Consider the following 16,680-nt stretch of genomic DNA (forward strand, 5'->3'; position numbering starts at 1 on the left):
GGAAAGGATATTAGCAGACAAAAATCTGAGTAATTCCTATCTCTAGGAATCCTAACTGTCCTAACTGTAGTTACAGAGTGGCAACTGCCACTCTGTAATATATATATTACCCCCTTGTATACTCCACATATGTAGAAAGAGAAGTAGGTCTGCAAATGTTTTTTCAAGGTTCGCCAAACAGGCCCAAAGTTAATAATGGTGAAAAATCCATAGAATTCCTATCTCTGCTAACCCTAACTATAACTACAGAGTGGCTACCGCCAAATTGTAATATATATCTTCACTGTGCATAGAAGTAGAGTTAAGAATAGTACATTTTATACTTCCCTACTTGCATTTACTGTTTAATGTTTTCGTCTCCGCTATTTTGTCTATGATAGTACGGTATAATAATTTGTCATACTCGATATTTCAGACTTCATACTTCCCCCATGGTTCCAGACCCCCGGGTAAACATGCGTAGTATATTCTTTTCTCAATGCCAGTCATTTGCAAGCATCATCCACCACTGGTTCACCTTCTCTAAATGTTTCAACCCACAACTGCATGTAAAGCACGTTGAAAATATTTTAATAAAAGACACAAACAGATACTGGATCAGTGAACAGATGCGTCCTCTCCAGGAGTCTGTGTTTGACCTCATGGTCACAATGTCCAAATTGAAGTGGGTTCACTCAGCCTTCCGTCGTTCCAGGTGTTAAAGTGAGTACTGTCTAATAACAATGAACATCTGCTATTAAGCACCAAGATACAAATACACGTTACTTTATGCATTTCAATGCATGATTGAAAGGTTGTTATGTACAAAGGAAGGAATATGATGGTGGTGTTCGGATGCATTGACGTAGCCAAAATATCAATGTATGGTGACTCTAAGCTAGACAACATGAAAATGATGAAAATGAAAGAAAGACTAATGTTTCTTTCTGTGTGGAACTTGCCCACAGACATGCCTTTTGCCTGCCCTTTGTGCAATAATTAGAATGAAGTAAGAGCAACGCCGAAGCTGTAGTTTAACTTTAAAAACAGGCAATTGTCGGGTATGGAAGCTGGCAGATAGGGCCCTCACTCTCAGAGCTTCATAAAATGGAGTTCACTGTCTCAGTCGCTTACTCTAAAGGCTCTAAATATGGAAGTCAGACTTTAGGATGATGGCATAGGCAAGCTGCAAAACAGAAGCCAGAGTGTGGGGGATTGGGGGTTATGAAGACGGAAAGAGCTGAACAGATTAAAAAGCATGGAGGTTATTTACGTGAGTGAAAGGCCCAATTACAAACATGTAGTGCCAACAACCTTTTCTTACCATACATCAACTCAAATATTAAATGTATTGTTTGACCAGCAGTCCTAAAATAACGCTTTAAACTCAAATGTACAAGAATGCATACTTTCTTCCAAAGTTTCAAAATATGTGGCTGTTTTAATGCTACAATTTGGGGACACAGACAGTAAGCCTAGTTGTATCATATTATAACGTATGCCGGATTTGTACAATTAAATTAATATTTTCTGAAAGCTAGTGTTTTTTAGGTTTTTCTTTTCACTTTTGAATGATGCATACTTCTACTCCTCATGCATAAAACCCTACCAATTTCTTCTCAGTCACCATATGTGATGGCAGTCACCAATTTGACAGATGTACAAAATATCATAGGCCGTATTACATCAAGTGCCCCTGGGGTGCAACGGGCATTTGCACGACCCCGGGGCACTTTGGTATTATAGAAGGGGCCGCAGACAGTTGTGCTGCCCCTTCTGTAATAGCGATTGTGCTAGCGCACATAAAGCACCAGCGCTATATTGAGGGGGTGTTCCCTCATTTGCATAAGGGCGTGCTCCATGCAAATGAGGGAATCACTTTGCCCATGGGCCCGCGCCCTATTAAAGACACAGGCACAGAGGCAAAGACGCTTTCAGAAGGCGCACTGAGTGCAGCCCTCTGGCAGGGGGAAAGCAGTCATACCCTTGCAGGCAGTTGCAGTCACTCACTGCACCCGCCTGCAAGGGATCTCTAATTCTCTTTAAACGTGCAGGAGCGTTGCTGCCTCCACTGTGAAAACATGGAGTGGGCTGTAAAGCAGCTGCTCTGTTTTTCAAAGAAATGCCTTGCCCCCAGGGCAGCCCGAGTTCGCGGCTGCCCTGGGGGCAGCACATTCATGGACCTAGGGGCCATTTTCATTGTTTTGCGCAGGGTGCACCTTTTTAAAGGTGGATGGGGCACCAAGTTGATTTCTCCAGTGGTGCAGAGAGCCAGGGGAGGACAATGCCTGTTTCGTGTGGCGAGGGGGAGCAATATTTGGAGTCAATGAGTTTCTCAGAGCGTCAAACATAGGCTCTCCTAGCAAATTCCGAATGGAGGATATAGAGATGGTAAGGTCTTTGTGGGCCAGTGTAGCAGTGGCACCATGAAGAAGATCTTGAGGAAAATCACCTAGGTTAAAGCCATCATCAATATCACTGGACAAAGAAGGAGGAGGAGTCATTGACAGCATTGTTGACCATATCCTCATCAACCTCCTTACTTTGGGTCTCAGGCATCTTCTTTGATGCATTGCCGTGGGCTTTTCTGGACAGATGTATCTAAGATCAACACCTCTTTTAGCCGGGGTAAGGCCTTTTACAGGTGCTTGCATTTACCTGATTCTTGCAGTGCTTCTCCACAGGGGACACTTGTGTTGCTGTGAGGTGGGATAAGGTACTGGAATAGGAGGAGGTTTAGGAAGATGCCAATTTATCACAGACTTTCTCTAAGATAAACTGTGTAATGGGTTTCCTTATAAACTGTATGAAAGTGCCTATTATTTTACGTTTAACCATTTTTAATGAACATTTGATACATGTTGACCTCTGGACAAGGTGAAACAGCCAACCAGGTTCCCATTGCATGTTATGTATTCCTAACTCTTTAGTCCCATTCCAACAGTGAACCTGAGTAGGAAAAGACTATTGATGTAAGTCTTCCATCAGCTGCAACGGATCCTATCACCTCGGTAGGGGCGCGGGAGGGGGAGTAGGCAGAGTGACAAGCTGAAGAGGGATTATCTTTTAAGTGGAGATGGAAGCAGGTTATAAGAATGTACCAGCCTCATTTGGGTTTAGAGACCATATGAGATGAGAAGGCTGGAGACCTCCTTCCACTATTTTGGAATCATGCATATTTGGATAGTTTTGATCATAAAACAAAGGAACTGCTTAAAACTAGTGATGTTCGAGCTTGGGAAAGAATAGTGATGCATATAGGGCATCATCAATCACTACATGATTACTTCTATAAAATAAATGAAGAAAGGTATAGTCTGTAAAATGACCACAGCAATAAAGATCCTTTGGTGGCTATAATGTATAGGTTTATCCCACTCAGACAATCTGGTGCCTATCTCAGCCATAGGTTGGGCCGTTGGAGCTTTTCACTTTCTGAAAAAGATACTAGGTTTCTGACTTAGAGTGTTTCGATATGGAGGATTGAACATCCACAAATTTTTGGCATATGCACTGCATCCACCAATTTCCAAATCAAACTCTTACTCTTTTTTTGGAAGTCATAAACCTCTTGTTGACACGGCATGGAACCGTGGCTGTGATAGGCTCCACAGGTCCGATACATCAAATATAAAATCCTGTCAAAGTTTTAAAATAAGCAGTCAAATGCTCTGAATGGGACAAATTAACAAACTGTAACTGCCAAGGGAGCATGAGTGTGCCACTGTCAACAGTTGTTCCTTCTGATTTAAGGGTCGATTTAGAGTTTGTCTGCCAAATGTAGAAAGATGTCCTGTCTGCCACACTTAGAAACTTTAAAGAGAGTGGATGGGACATCCATCTATTTTTGACATATGTCCCATATTTTCCAGACTCCAAATTATCCTCTACTTTAGTTAGAAAATCAATTTACTCTTGACCAGGGTAGGCCTGAAAAAGTTCCTCCTTGTTACCAGTGCCATGTAGACTGGCGCTATGATTTGAGATTCCAATTTTTTTCTGCAGATGCCTTTTGCTTTTTCTTTTACAAATTCATAATTCCTAAATACCCAAACTTTTTTTTGACCTTGTTCTCTTCTTTTACTAAAGTGGTTTTAAAATGGTATTCATTTTTTTCTTGAATATAATCTTTTTTACTGGTGCTCAAAGGCTTTAACCACATTTTATATGATGTCTGTTACTTAATCCACAGCTACAAAGTGAAGGCAAGTAGTCCTCACAGAAACCTGCTTTTACCTTGTAGGCATTAGTTTATTCAGCTTCTAGAGAGCTCCACCACAGCTCACATGAAAACTGAGGCTGTTCTGCACCCTAGGTATCAATCAATTTTCCTATCCTTAGCAGTTAAAAGCAGATATCCACAGGTCGAAATACAACTGACCAAGGGTGGGTCTCCATGAGAGTAGAGGAGCTTCACCCCGCCATCTAAATTTCCCCCCAAAGCCCCAGAGACAAAAATTAAAATGGTAATAAAGTTAATTTATTACCATTTTATTTTTCATCCCCATTCCCAAACTGAGGGTCAGGACGGGCGGGGGTTTGCAGAGTGACGGCAGCAGGGAGGAGGGAGGGCTGCTGGGCACTTATCAAAGTGCGCATGTTCCTTTGGCCGGCCGGCTTATGACAGCAAGCCTGACATGCACACTTTGAAAGCTCTAACGCAGCTGTCTTAAGACAGCCGGATTAGAGCAATTGTAGGGCTGTAGTGTCCTCAGGAGAAGCAAGAGAGGCTGTTCCCACCAATCCTGGAGCTTCTTTCGTGCTGGTGAGAGCAGCACCAGAATTGGTTAAGGCAGTTGACTGGGGCCTACGTCAGACTACAGCAGCAGGAGGAGGACGTGCAGCGAGGTGGAGGCCGTGTTTAAGGTAAGGGTTTTTTATTTTTACCCACCACCCATTTGCCCACCCCACCACTCCCCGTAGATGCCAGCCATGACTGCACCTGACTCTCCATACAGACCTTTAAAAGGAAATCCATATGTTTACGGTACTCGCAAGTGCAGAGGTAGCCTTTCCTTTACTATTGTCCAATACCATGTGTTATGTTATCAGCATTTGTGTAGCACTTTTTACTGTTAGCATGGCACAGACTTCTTTTTTAATGTATATGTTCTTTCCTTACACCTCGGTAATTTCCACTTATTGGTTGCGTTGGGTTTTTTGATTGTGTATACATTATTTTTACAGCTTGAAAACAAATGCACCATGTGACTACTTCAAATTTTCTTGGTTTTATTTTTGTATTGCAGAAATGAAAAGATCCAAAGATATGTCCAAGCCAAGACATCGTTACTTCACAATTCCGAACCTTGAACAATAATCCTCTGATTTCCTGCTTCAAACAAGAATGGCATCACAAGAAAAATAATGCTACATCTCAGCTATCCCCTGCTCGTCTTGTTTGCAGTGAAGAATAAATATTCTGAAATGACTTGCTATTTTTGTAATTTTCTGCTGGAATGTGACCATGACTGAAAAGTGCCTTGTGCACCCAAATACAGAGCCTCATGCCTGTGAGGCCTGTACACACTGATGTAAAGCTACTCAGAAAAAGGAAACTCAAGGCAAATACCGACCCATTACTTATCACTGTTTTTGCCCTATCTCTGACAGTCTGTTCTTTTTGTTATCAATCTCTCTTTAGCTGCCTTTCTCCTGACATGCCTGTCTGTCTGTATGACTGTGTTTAAAATATTTTTTTGATTTTTGATGAAGGATAGAAAAGACCATACAGATAAGTGCACCAAAAAGAGATACAAGCAATTCACATCTCAATAACAAATATACAGCAAATTATTAATAGGTAAGAGACTCTTGAGTGCCAAAAAAATACAATTGGAATATATAGAAAAAGAAGAGGAAACAAAAATAAAAAGTTGAAGATATTGTCATTATCATAATAAATCTTAGATAGAGCTACTTAAATTTAACAAATAGATCCTTTTATGCAATAATTAATCAACAGTAATAAGATTAGGTATTACTGTAAAGCTATATACTCATCAATTGGTTTCCAGAATAAATGATAATTAGAAGCATTATGGGTAACACCTGTAAGCGACAAATTGGCTTCTCTTCAAGTAAAATTATCCATGCCCACCATGTCTGCATTGAGAGCAATGAAGCATTTTTTTTCAATTGGCAGTAATGGATTTCAATGGCGTGGAAATTAAAACATCTAGAAGTTTGCCATGAAGATCAGACAATTTTGTTGTAGGTGAGACTGACTTACAATTTAATATAGCATAAGAAAAATTATCTGCGATATTCAATATTTTGGTCATGACATTCCAAGCAGCCTACCAAAACTGACCAATAACAGGACAGTCATAAAGCATGTGTCTCAACGATCCAACATGCATAGAACAATTCCAACAGTCATACGAATTCAACAGTTTCGCCTTAAATAACCTGAAAGGAGTCCACAGGCAATTGAATATTATAAATTAATTAGTTTGATATAGTGAAACAGGAAACCATCCCGAATATTATTCAGCCAGATTTTCCTCCAAATATCCAGGGAAAATGACAACTCTGATTAATTATTCCAAAAAAAGGTTAGAAAGCTAATATTTTCCACTGCATAACCATTCAATTTCTTTTATAAAAGAGTGACACGGCGTGAGAGGAGAAAGCAATAGTTTGAATATACAATGCCAAGTCAGAGGTGGGAAGCGAGGAAAATATTAGGATAGGAATCAAGGATTGAATTACACAAAAGTTCATATTTATAGCTATCTGAAGACTTTAACTTACATAGTTGTTGTAATTCATCAAAGGTCACAAATGCATTGTTATGATGAATATCGTTTAACCCCCTTAGATGCGGCTGGAATTCCCCCTCGGTGTGGGCGAATTCCACGTGTGCGCGGTCCGGACGGCCCCCGGCGGTCCGATCCACACGCCCACCTTGACGTCGGGCGGCATGCAAAAGGTTAAATGGACAATATCAGCTTTAATCCAGGAATTTCCAAATGTTTGGTTGCAAGTTATTTTTGGCAGAGGATTATACCATAATGAGGAATGTAGTGTAAGTGACAAAGGAAATGGAACAATTGAATCAACATCTTGTAATATTAATTTTGTAGTCTTCAATAACACTGATCTCTGAAGGAAAACAATAGAGTTAGTTATAGTGATTAATATAGGCAGAGGAAATGGTCCAATCAAAAAAATTGCAGGTGGATCACTAAGTGCCGTTGAGTGAAACCATAAAATACTTTGTTTTAAAATGGAAGCTTTATGATAATTTAAAATATCTGGTAAACCGAAACCACCATTGCTCTTAGCCAGTTTTAATTTCTTATAACTTAGATGAGGAGATTTGTTATCCCAAATGAATTTGGCAATAAATGTATCCATATTTTTTATAGAACTTAAGAGGAAGCTGTGTGGGTATCATAGAAAGAAGATAACAAGTTTTGGAGCAATAACCTTTTTTGCAGCATTTACTTCTCCCCACCAAGTTAAATGTAGTGCAGACCATTTTCAAAATTTGTCCTTAATATAATCAAAAATGCTATAACAATTTAAGGAAACCGATTGTTTTATGTTATGTGAAAATAATATACCAATGTATTTGATTTTGTCTTTTGTCCAAATAGTTTCTTTGTTTGGAACCATAACAGGTAAATAATGAACATTTCATTAGTATTTAGCATATATCCTAAAAACTGAGAATAAGTGTTGCTGAAATATATAAATGGAGGAATGGAAGCAGCCTTATCACCAATATAAAGGAGTACATCATCAGCATAGGCTGATGTTTTTATAGGAACATTATTAATAATAAGACCTTCAACTTCAATAGAGTTTCCAATGTCAATTGGTAAAGGTTCAATAGCAAGCAGAAAAAGTTAAAGTGATAACAGGCATCCTTGTCTAGTACCATGTAAAGTAAAAATGTATTAGATATCTGACCATTAAGAAAGATGAGCAGACAGACCAGAATATAGAGCCAAAATCATACAAATAAAAGAGGAGCCCAAATTAAATGAATACAAGGTACGTAAAAGATACTGTCAATGTACTTTGTCTAAAGCCTGTTCCGCATCTAATGCTAGGACGGTAATCAACCCTTATCCCGTATTTTTTATCCTGCATACCATTAGCCCGCATACTATAATCCCGCAATTGCTTTCAGCCCGCATACCATTACACCGCATTTTTTTATAACGCATGTGCTTTTATCACGCATGCCTTTACAACTAATTACGTTGTAAAGGCATGTATGGTAAATGTATTTGCGTTGTAAACCACGACGATGAGAGAGGTAAGTGGGTTTGGGTTCATTTTTAAGGGTGGGGGTCGTGCTGGGGTAGTGATTGTGTAGTGAGGTGTTGTGTTACTGTAGTGTTGAGTTGTGGTGGTTGTTTAGTGTAGGGTCGTGCTGGGGAAAGTGTAATAGGGGTTGGGGTAGTGTTTTAGGGTTTAGGGTAGTGTTCTATGTTTGCGTAGTGTAAGGTCATGCTGGGGGTAGTGTTTTAGGGTTTAGGGTAGTGTTTGAGTAGTGTAGGGTCATGCTGGGGGTAGTGTTTTAGGGTTTAGGGTAGTGTTGTAGTGTTTGCGTAATGTAGGGTCATGCTGGGGGTAGTGTTTTAGGGTTTAGGGTAGTGTTGTAGTGTTTGCGTAGTGTAGGGTCATGCTGGGGGTAGTGTTTTAGGGTTTAGGGTAGTGTTGTAGTGTTTGCGTAGTGTAGGGTCATGCTGAGGGTAGAGTTTTAGGGTTTAGGGTAGTGTTGTAGTGTTTGCGTAATGTAGGGTCATGCTGGGGGTAGTGTTTTAGGGTTTAGGGTAGTGTTGTAGTGTGTGCGTAGTGTAGGGTCATGCTGGGGGTAGTGTTTTAGGGTTTAGGGTAGTGTTGTAGTGTTTGCGTAGTGTAGGGTCATGCTGGGGGTAGTGTTTTAGGGTTTAGGGTAGTGTTGTAGTGTTTGCGTAGTGTAGGGTCATGCTGGGGGTAGTGTTTTAGGGTTTAGGGTTGTGTTGTAGTGTTTGCGTAGTGTAGGGTCATGCTGGGGGTAGTGTTTTAGGGGTTAGGGTAGTGTTGTAGTGTTTGCATAGTGTAGGGTCATGCTGGGGGTAGTGTTTTAGGGTTTAGGGTAGTGTTGTATGTTTGTGTAGTGTAGGGTCATGCTGGGGGTTGTCGAGGGGCGTGGCTTGGGCGCCGATGGCGATGGTCGCCTGAGAGCTCGGTTCCGGGACTAAGCCCGGGATTATCCTGAAAATCGGAGGCTGCGGGGCACCCCAGACCCCGCATTCTGCTGAGCGTGCCGACGGCAACCTGCCGGGGCCCCTGGTGGAGCTTGGACGAGGGTTGCTCCGGAGTATTACCGAAGTTCGCGGAGTTGCGGAGTGCGACCCAACATGGCGCCCGGACTCCTTTGTCCCCCTGGTCGGAACTACTGAGTTGAAGAGGTGCCGCGGGCGTCGACTGGCGCCCGGCTTCGCCATCCCCGGCTGTTCTGGACATTGGACATCTACTAGATTGGACCTTTTGCAACGGATTTGCACTCGGTTGGACGGCCGGACGGGTGCCCACGCAGTGGAGGGCACCGGGAGCGGACGCCCTGTGATCCAAGCGGTGGCCCGCCTCGCGACTCCGCAACTAGCTACGTCTTCCTGGCCAGTCCACCTATATGGGAGGCGCGACACTCTGGCGCCACAGATCAACCGAGGGAGTTGGTGGCCCTCGCCCCGGGGCTATAGTGGGTGAACGGGTCTGCCCGACTAGGCGACGGCTGTCTCCGCCCCCTCATCGGTGCCCTCGGACGCCGTGGCGGTGGCGTGAGCCGAAGCGGCGGAGTCTCCACAGGCTCTGGAGAAGGAGGTCGCCCATACCCGAATTGAGGACAAGCACCCGGGAAGGTCGTGATCGTCACCTGTGCACGGAGACGCTTACTCCGGGACCCTCACGGAGTGCCCCTGGAAGCATGGGAAAACCTAGAGGAGCCAAGGGATCCACCCAGACCACCTCGGACTCTGAAGCCCAAGACAAAGAGGAGCATGGGGACCCAAAAAGTTCTGGTAGCGCGCCGATGCAGCAACAGTTCGACCGTGTCCTAGAGGCGATAGAGGCTACGAGATCGGCCCTCCAACAGGACATTGCGCAGGTGGCGACGAGCCGGGGCCTCCTCAGGGCGGACCATAGCAAACTTTCAGACCGGGTCAAGGAGGTGGAGGGCACGGTGAAAACTTTGGAGCCGGCGCAGCGAACCTTGGCTGCGACGATGAAGGACGCCTTATCCCGAATTGAGACCCTGGAACGGAGGGCGGAGGATGCGGAAGGCCGCAACAGGAGGAACAACATCCGAGTGGTGGGCCTGCCGGAAAAGATCGAGGATGGCGACATGGTGCGATACTTGGAGACCTGGCTCCGAGACACGGTGGTCCCGGAGGGTCTGTCCTCCTTCTACACTCTGGAACGGGCCCACAGAGTCCCTGCACGGCCCCCACAGCAGGGACATACCCCGCGGCCGGTGGTGGCGCGGTTGCTGCATTTTCGGGACAGGGACTTAATCCTCAATGCCGCCAGGCACAATGGCCCGTTCCAAGTAGCGAACAGTCAGGTGAACATCTTCCCTGATTACACCTACGAGACGCAGCGCAAGCGGTTCTCCTTTCTAGCGGTTAAGCGCGAACTCAGGAGCGAGGGGATTCAGTATTCACTCCTCTATCCTGCGAGGCTCCGCATCATTGTCGATGACAAAACCCAGTTCTTCGACACCCCGGAGGAGGCCTGTGACTGGCTCGAACTATACCGGACAGGGAAAGATGGTTTTGGCTCCTCGTCCCAACAGGCAGATGAGCCGGAACAAAGGAGGCGATCCAAGAGGGTCAGGAATCGCCGCGGCCGCACGGGAGGGCCCTCGACTGCGGAGACATCTTCGGAACGGAGGGGAGTGCTGGAAGTGTTGTCGGAGCTGTCGGGAGCAAGGGGTGAAGTCATCGAGGAGGAAGAAAACCCGGGTGCTGAGGGGGCACCATCGGACTCGGAGGATTCAGTGGCAGATAGTACCCATACACCGGTGATCACACCGAAATCGGTGGAGGACCTTCTAGATGGACAAGGGTAACGGGGTATGCTGCCTTGTTTTGGGTGGGGGCCCGGCAGGGGGGAGGCGGTTGCCGTCCTTTATTGCTGACAAAGAGGGAGAGAGGGTTGGGGGGCCTCTGCTTTTGCCCCGGAAGGTTTTGGCACTGTTTGGGGCTTGTTATAGTCCTGGTGGCCTGGGCGACGAGGGCCCACTGCCTCCGCCCAGCCCGCACCTGGCCCATAAGGCCTTCCTACGGTGGCGACGGTAGGATTAGTGGGGGTTCTGGGGTTGATGAAAGACGAGGTTTGGATGGGATCTAGATGGTGCAGTTTGGGTCCTGTTCTGGGGTGGGTGGGGGGGGGTTTGGTTGGTTCTTGGGTGGTTTGGTTTTGGTTGGGGAAAATGGCCGCCATCAGCGCTGGGAGGATTGATGTCTTTTCTTTGTGGGGACCCGGATGGGGGGACTGTGCAAGAACAATCTGGGACAATGGCTGATGTTGCTAACTTGAAATGTGTTACTTGGAACGTGAGGGGGCTTCACACTATGTCCAGGCGCCACAAGGTCCATGCTTATTTAGTGCGTAGGGGAGTGCAAATGGCGCTGCTGCAGGAAACTCATCTGAACAAGGCGGAAGGGGCGGCGCTTCAGCGTAGATGGCGGGGGCAGGTCTTTTCCACGTCGTACTCTGCTTATGCCAGGGGGGCGCTAATATGGATCAGGGCGGGGGTCCCCTTCCAAGTCACGAGGTCAGTGTTGGATCCAGAGGGGCGTTTCGTGGCCATCTCAGGCACTCTAGGAGGGAGAGACCTGAACGTTTGCTGTGTATACGCTCCTAATGTAGACCAGACTGCCTTCCTTTCCAGGTTATCGGGCTCGTTGGCCCACTTTTTTGCCGGGCCCCTCCTGTTGGCGGGAGACTTTAACTCCGTAGTGGATGTGGACATAGACCGCTCGCATCCCCCGCTTCCCGATTCCCCGGTCCGTCGCACGGCTAAGGGTCGTCAGGATTGGCAGACCCGCTGGGGTTTGACGGACATTTGGAGGGCGCATCACCCCGCATCTAGGGATTATTCATATTTCTCGAGCCTCCATGAGCTGCATGTCAGACTAGATGGCTTTCTTGGTTCGCCCGAACTGGTTTCGGCAGCGGTCCGATCGGAGTACTTATCGAGGACCATCTCGGACCATAACCCCCTCCTGCTAGACCTTCGCTGGTTTCCTGGGACGCCGGCGGTGCCCACCTGGAAGATGCGACCCGAGATCCTCGAAGACAGTGTCTTCAAGGCGGACTTGGGGGAGAGAATATCGGATTATTTTGCGTCCAACGGCGGCTCCGCGAGTACTAGGGCGTTAGAATGGGACGCTTTTAAGGTAGTGGTGAGGGGCTACTGTATCTCTAAGAAGGTGGGCATGAGGCGCGTCATCCTGGCTGATTTGGACACAGCGGACCGGGCACTCCGCGAGCTTGAAGTTCGCCGCCCCGGACACCCGGAATTGCCAACACAAACGGCGGAGGCGAGGGAGAGGGTAGCGGTGGAGGTCGAACGGCTCCGCTGTTTTGATTATAAGGCCTATACGGTCCGGTCTATCGCGGAGGGAGACAGGTCGAGTGCGTGTTGGCCAACCCTACGCGCCAGTCCCAGACGACGACGAATATGCGTGGGGCGGACGGGACCGAGGTATGCACCCAACCGGAGATTCTTAGTTGCTTCCGGCAGTATTATGAATGTTTATACCGCAGTCACTCCGCACGTGACCCAGACCGGCTTGATAATTATCTTCGCCCACTGGAGCTCCGCACAGTAGAGCAGGAAGTGGCGAAAACTCTGGGATCCGACATCGACTTGGGTGAGATCCGCGGGGCCATTAAACGGATGGCGAGGAACAAGACCCCGGGCCTAGATGGCCTACCAGTGGAGTTTTATGCAGCTTACGCTGACCTCCTAGCCCCTCGGTTACTGGTGGTCTACAGGGAGGCGAAGAGGCTGGGGCGACTCCCGAGCTCGATGTGTGAGGCGTTGGTGGTTCCTCTCCTCAAGCCGGGCCGAGACTCATCCGACCCGGGGTCCTACCGTCCCCTATCAATGTTGACGGTGGACTACAAAATATTGAGCAGCATCTTGGCCTCGAGGCTGCTGGGACATATGAGTTCCCTGGTGCATGAGGACCAGGCCGGTTTCATCCCACGGCGGAACACGACTATGAATATTCGTAGGTTGTTCCGCTTGCTAGGGGAACCATTTGTGGATGCCCCGTCCCCGGTAGTCTTGTCGGTGGACCTGGAGAAGGCTTTTGATAGCCTAGAGTGGGACTACCTCTGCACGGTGTTGCGGAGATTCGGCCTCGGGGAGGGATTTGTCAGATGGACTGCGGTTCTTTATGCTTCTGCTTCGGCCAGGGTCCGAGCGGGCCCATTGATTTCATCGCGGTATCTGGTGGAACGAGGCACGCGGCAAGGGTGCTCCTTGTCCCCGCTTCTTTTTGCGCTAGCGGTGGAGCCACTGGCGATGCACCTTCGCTCGGGAGCCCACTATACAGGCTTATGGACGTCTGCGGGCCCGCATTATGTCTCGTTATATGCGGACGACCTGTTGCTCTTCCTATAGGACCCGGTCGGCGCTTTACGGGGAGCGGAATTGGCGCTCACGGAGTTCGGAGAGGTCTCGGGCCTCCGAGTGAACTGGTCTAAGACCTGTCTTTTTCCAGTACGCAGGGGTACCCCCACCCCTGCGCTAAGTAGGGAAATTAGATGGGAACCCGACTGCTTTAAGTACCTTGGGGTATTCGTTTACCACGACCACCCCGACCTCCTAGATGGGAACATTGCCCGCTGCATTCGAGCACTCCGAGGGTGCATTGACTTTTGGACCACGCTGCCGCTCTCAGTGGCGGGACGTATCGCCCTGCTCAAAATGGTGGCGCTTCCCCGGTTATTGTATTACTTCCAACTTTGCCGATCTGGGTCCCACCGGCCACGTTTCGTCGCTTACGCTCTATGGTGGTCGGATTCCTCTGGGGAACGGGCCGGCGGCGGGTGGCCCTCAATACCTTGATGAGGCCGAAAGACGAGGGGGGGCTCGCTGTGCCGGACTTCGAGAAGTACTATCTGGCGGCGCAGCTCCAGACCTTCACCCAGGAGATCGCCAGGGAATTCCGGGGCCCGGAAGACGGTAGAGGGACGGGTATGGCCAGGCATGTTCTCTCCTTTATAGCGCTGCGACAACGTTTGGTCCTGCGGGACTTGTCGATGGAGGAGCGGACTGTCCGACTGTGTTGGAATCGGGCCCACGCCCGAGGCCAACTGAGAACACCGTATGCGCCTGAAATACCGCTGGGGATGCTGACGGCCCTCCCCCACGGAGGGGATTGGTCACGTTTGGCGGCCTGGGAGGATTCTGGTTTACAGCTCGTCGGTGATCTGTACGAGGACGGAGCGCTCTTGTCCTTTCAGGATCTCATTGACCGCTTCGGGATCTCCCGGGGTGACTTTCTGCTGCACTCGGCCATAGTGCGAGCGATCCAGGCACACTGGAAGAACGGGCAGGAGGAACCCCACTTGTCTCAGGTGTGCCAGTACGTAATGATGTCGGCGGGCACGGTGAAGGCGGTCACTTGCCTCTACGGCAGGTTGATTGCCGAGGGATTGGCTCCTCTCACCACCCTGAGGACCCGCTGGGAGGAGGACATTGGTAGGGAGATCCCGGAGACGACTTGGGCCCAGTTGGTGAGACGGGCCTGGAAGGGCACGCGTAGCGCCCGTTTCCAACTGGTCCACTATTATGTTCTCCATAGAGCGTACCTGACCCCGGTGAAAATCAGGCGTTATTTTGCCACGGCTTCGGCGGAATGCCCTAGATGCCCGGCTCAGGAGGCGGACCTCCTACACATGTTATGGGCCTGCCCAGGACTGACGTCCTACTGGCAGGAGGTAGCGACGACTCTGGAGGAGGTGACAGGGAGACTCTTGTCATTAGATGCGGCGGTGGGGCTCTTGCACTGGTTCCCCCATACCCCCAAGAATAAAATTTCCAGTAAATTTATCGACCTGGGGCTCCTCCTTGCTAAGCGAGAGGTGACCAGGAACTGGAAGGCACGAGCTGGTCCGGCAGGCAGCAGATGGCACAGTGAGCTTTTGAAGTGGGCGGCGGGAGAGAGCGCGCTGAGGTATCAACTGGCTTGGAGGCAGGGTAATGAGAAGGCGCAGGAGGCCGCGTTGGAGTGGGAAATGCTGGTGCAGGCCCTCAGGGATTATTGTGCCCCCAGCGACTCTGAAAGTGAAGAAGCGACTCGCCCCGAGTCCCGATGAACGTCAGCACTGACAGTCCTATTGTCTTCCCCGTGGGTCAAATAGCAGATCCTATGTTGATAGCTCCCTGGCGCTGGTGGTGGGGGGGGGGGGGTTTCTCAGTTAGTAGACATTTTGGGGGGGGGGGTTTGTTTTGGGGGTTTTAGGCTTGTTTGGAAAAGCAGATGACGGACAGTGTATTATCCGGACCAGCTCTAGCATCCTACTGACCCCCGTTGCATTTCGCCGCCCGACCCCAGGGTTGTGGGCCGGTTGGCTGTGTACAGACTTTACGGAGGGGGGCCAGAGGGCTTTATTCTGTTAATGTTGCTTGTGATACTGTGCTGGTCGCTACTGTACTGATTTACTGATTCCTGCAATAAAAATATATTTAAAAAAAAAAAAAAAAAAATGCTGGGGGTTGTCTTTTAGGGTTTACTGTAGTGGTGTAGTGTTTGTGTAGTGTAGGGTAATGCTGGGCTGTAGTGGTTTAGTGTAGTATTGTAGTGTTGTGTAGGGTCATGCTGGGGGTAGTGTATTAAGGTACTGTTGTTGTGCTTGTGTAGGGAAGTAAAGTGCTTAATGGTAGTGTTGGGGGGTCGTGCTGGGTAGTGTAAATGTAGTAAAAGGACTGTAGTGTAGGGTAGTGTTTGGTAGTGTATGGTAGGGTAGTGTACTTTCACTTACCTTTAAAACTTTTACAATGAGTATACCTTTAACATGCATGCTTTTACGTTGTAAAGGCATGCGTGCTAAAGGCATATTCGATCTAAAAGTTTTAGTTCTTTTAGTTTGCGGCCTTATAGTATATGCGGGATGAAAAATGCGGGATGATGGTATGCGGGATGATTGTATGCGGAATTTCGACATATATTCGCTAGGACACCAGCTGGTTGAGGTAATGATGAACCAACTTCAATCACATGAAATGAAAATCTAAAATTATTCACTGAATGTCTGTTTTCATAAAACCAGATTGATTAATATGTACAATGGTAGGCAACACTTAAGACAACCAAGTTGCAAGGAGCTTTGCATAAAGTTTACAATCTTGGTTAATCAAAGAAATAGGGCGATAATTTGAAACAATAGAGGGATCTTTATCGGGATTTGGAAGGACTATAATCAAAGATTCAGGATCCTGAAGTTGCTCCTGTAATGCTAAAATGAAAAACTAGTTTGACTAAATGCGACAATCGGAAAGGAGCAAATTCTTTAGAAAGTTCTGTCAGAATGCCATCTGGACTTGGAGATTTAAGTAACTTAATTGATTTAATACCTAAATGTACTTCATCTAAGGATATTGGCACATCAAATTTATCTCTAGCTGATGATGTAATTCTAGGTAAACCACACTTCTCTAAAAAAATTATCAATATGTGA

The 16,680-nt window shown here is 47.5% G+C and overlaps 1 protein-coding gene across 1 annotated transcript in view; it reads left to right on the forward strand.

The window, feature by feature from the left end:
- Positions 1 to 5,410, forward strand: part of LOC147727443 (serum albumin-like) — a 217,678-nt gene extending 212,268 nt beyond the window's left edge. Inside the window, exon 15 of the mRNA XM_086961515.1 lies at positions 5,229 to 5,410. The gene's annotated coding sequence lies outside the window, so the exon portion shown is untranslated. The remainder of the gene's footprint in view (positions 1 to 5,228) is intronic.
- Positions 5,411 to 16,680: the final 11,270 nt, after the last annotated feature.

The sequence above is a fragment of the Lissotriton vulgaris genome, chromosome 3_1 (genome assembly GCF_964263255.1).
Source record: "Lissotriton vulgaris chromosome 3_1, aLisVul1.2, whole genome shotgun sequence".
Classification (NCBI taxonomy): Eukaryota; Metazoa; Chordata; class Amphibia; order Caudata; family Salamandridae; genus Lissotriton; species Lissotriton vulgaris.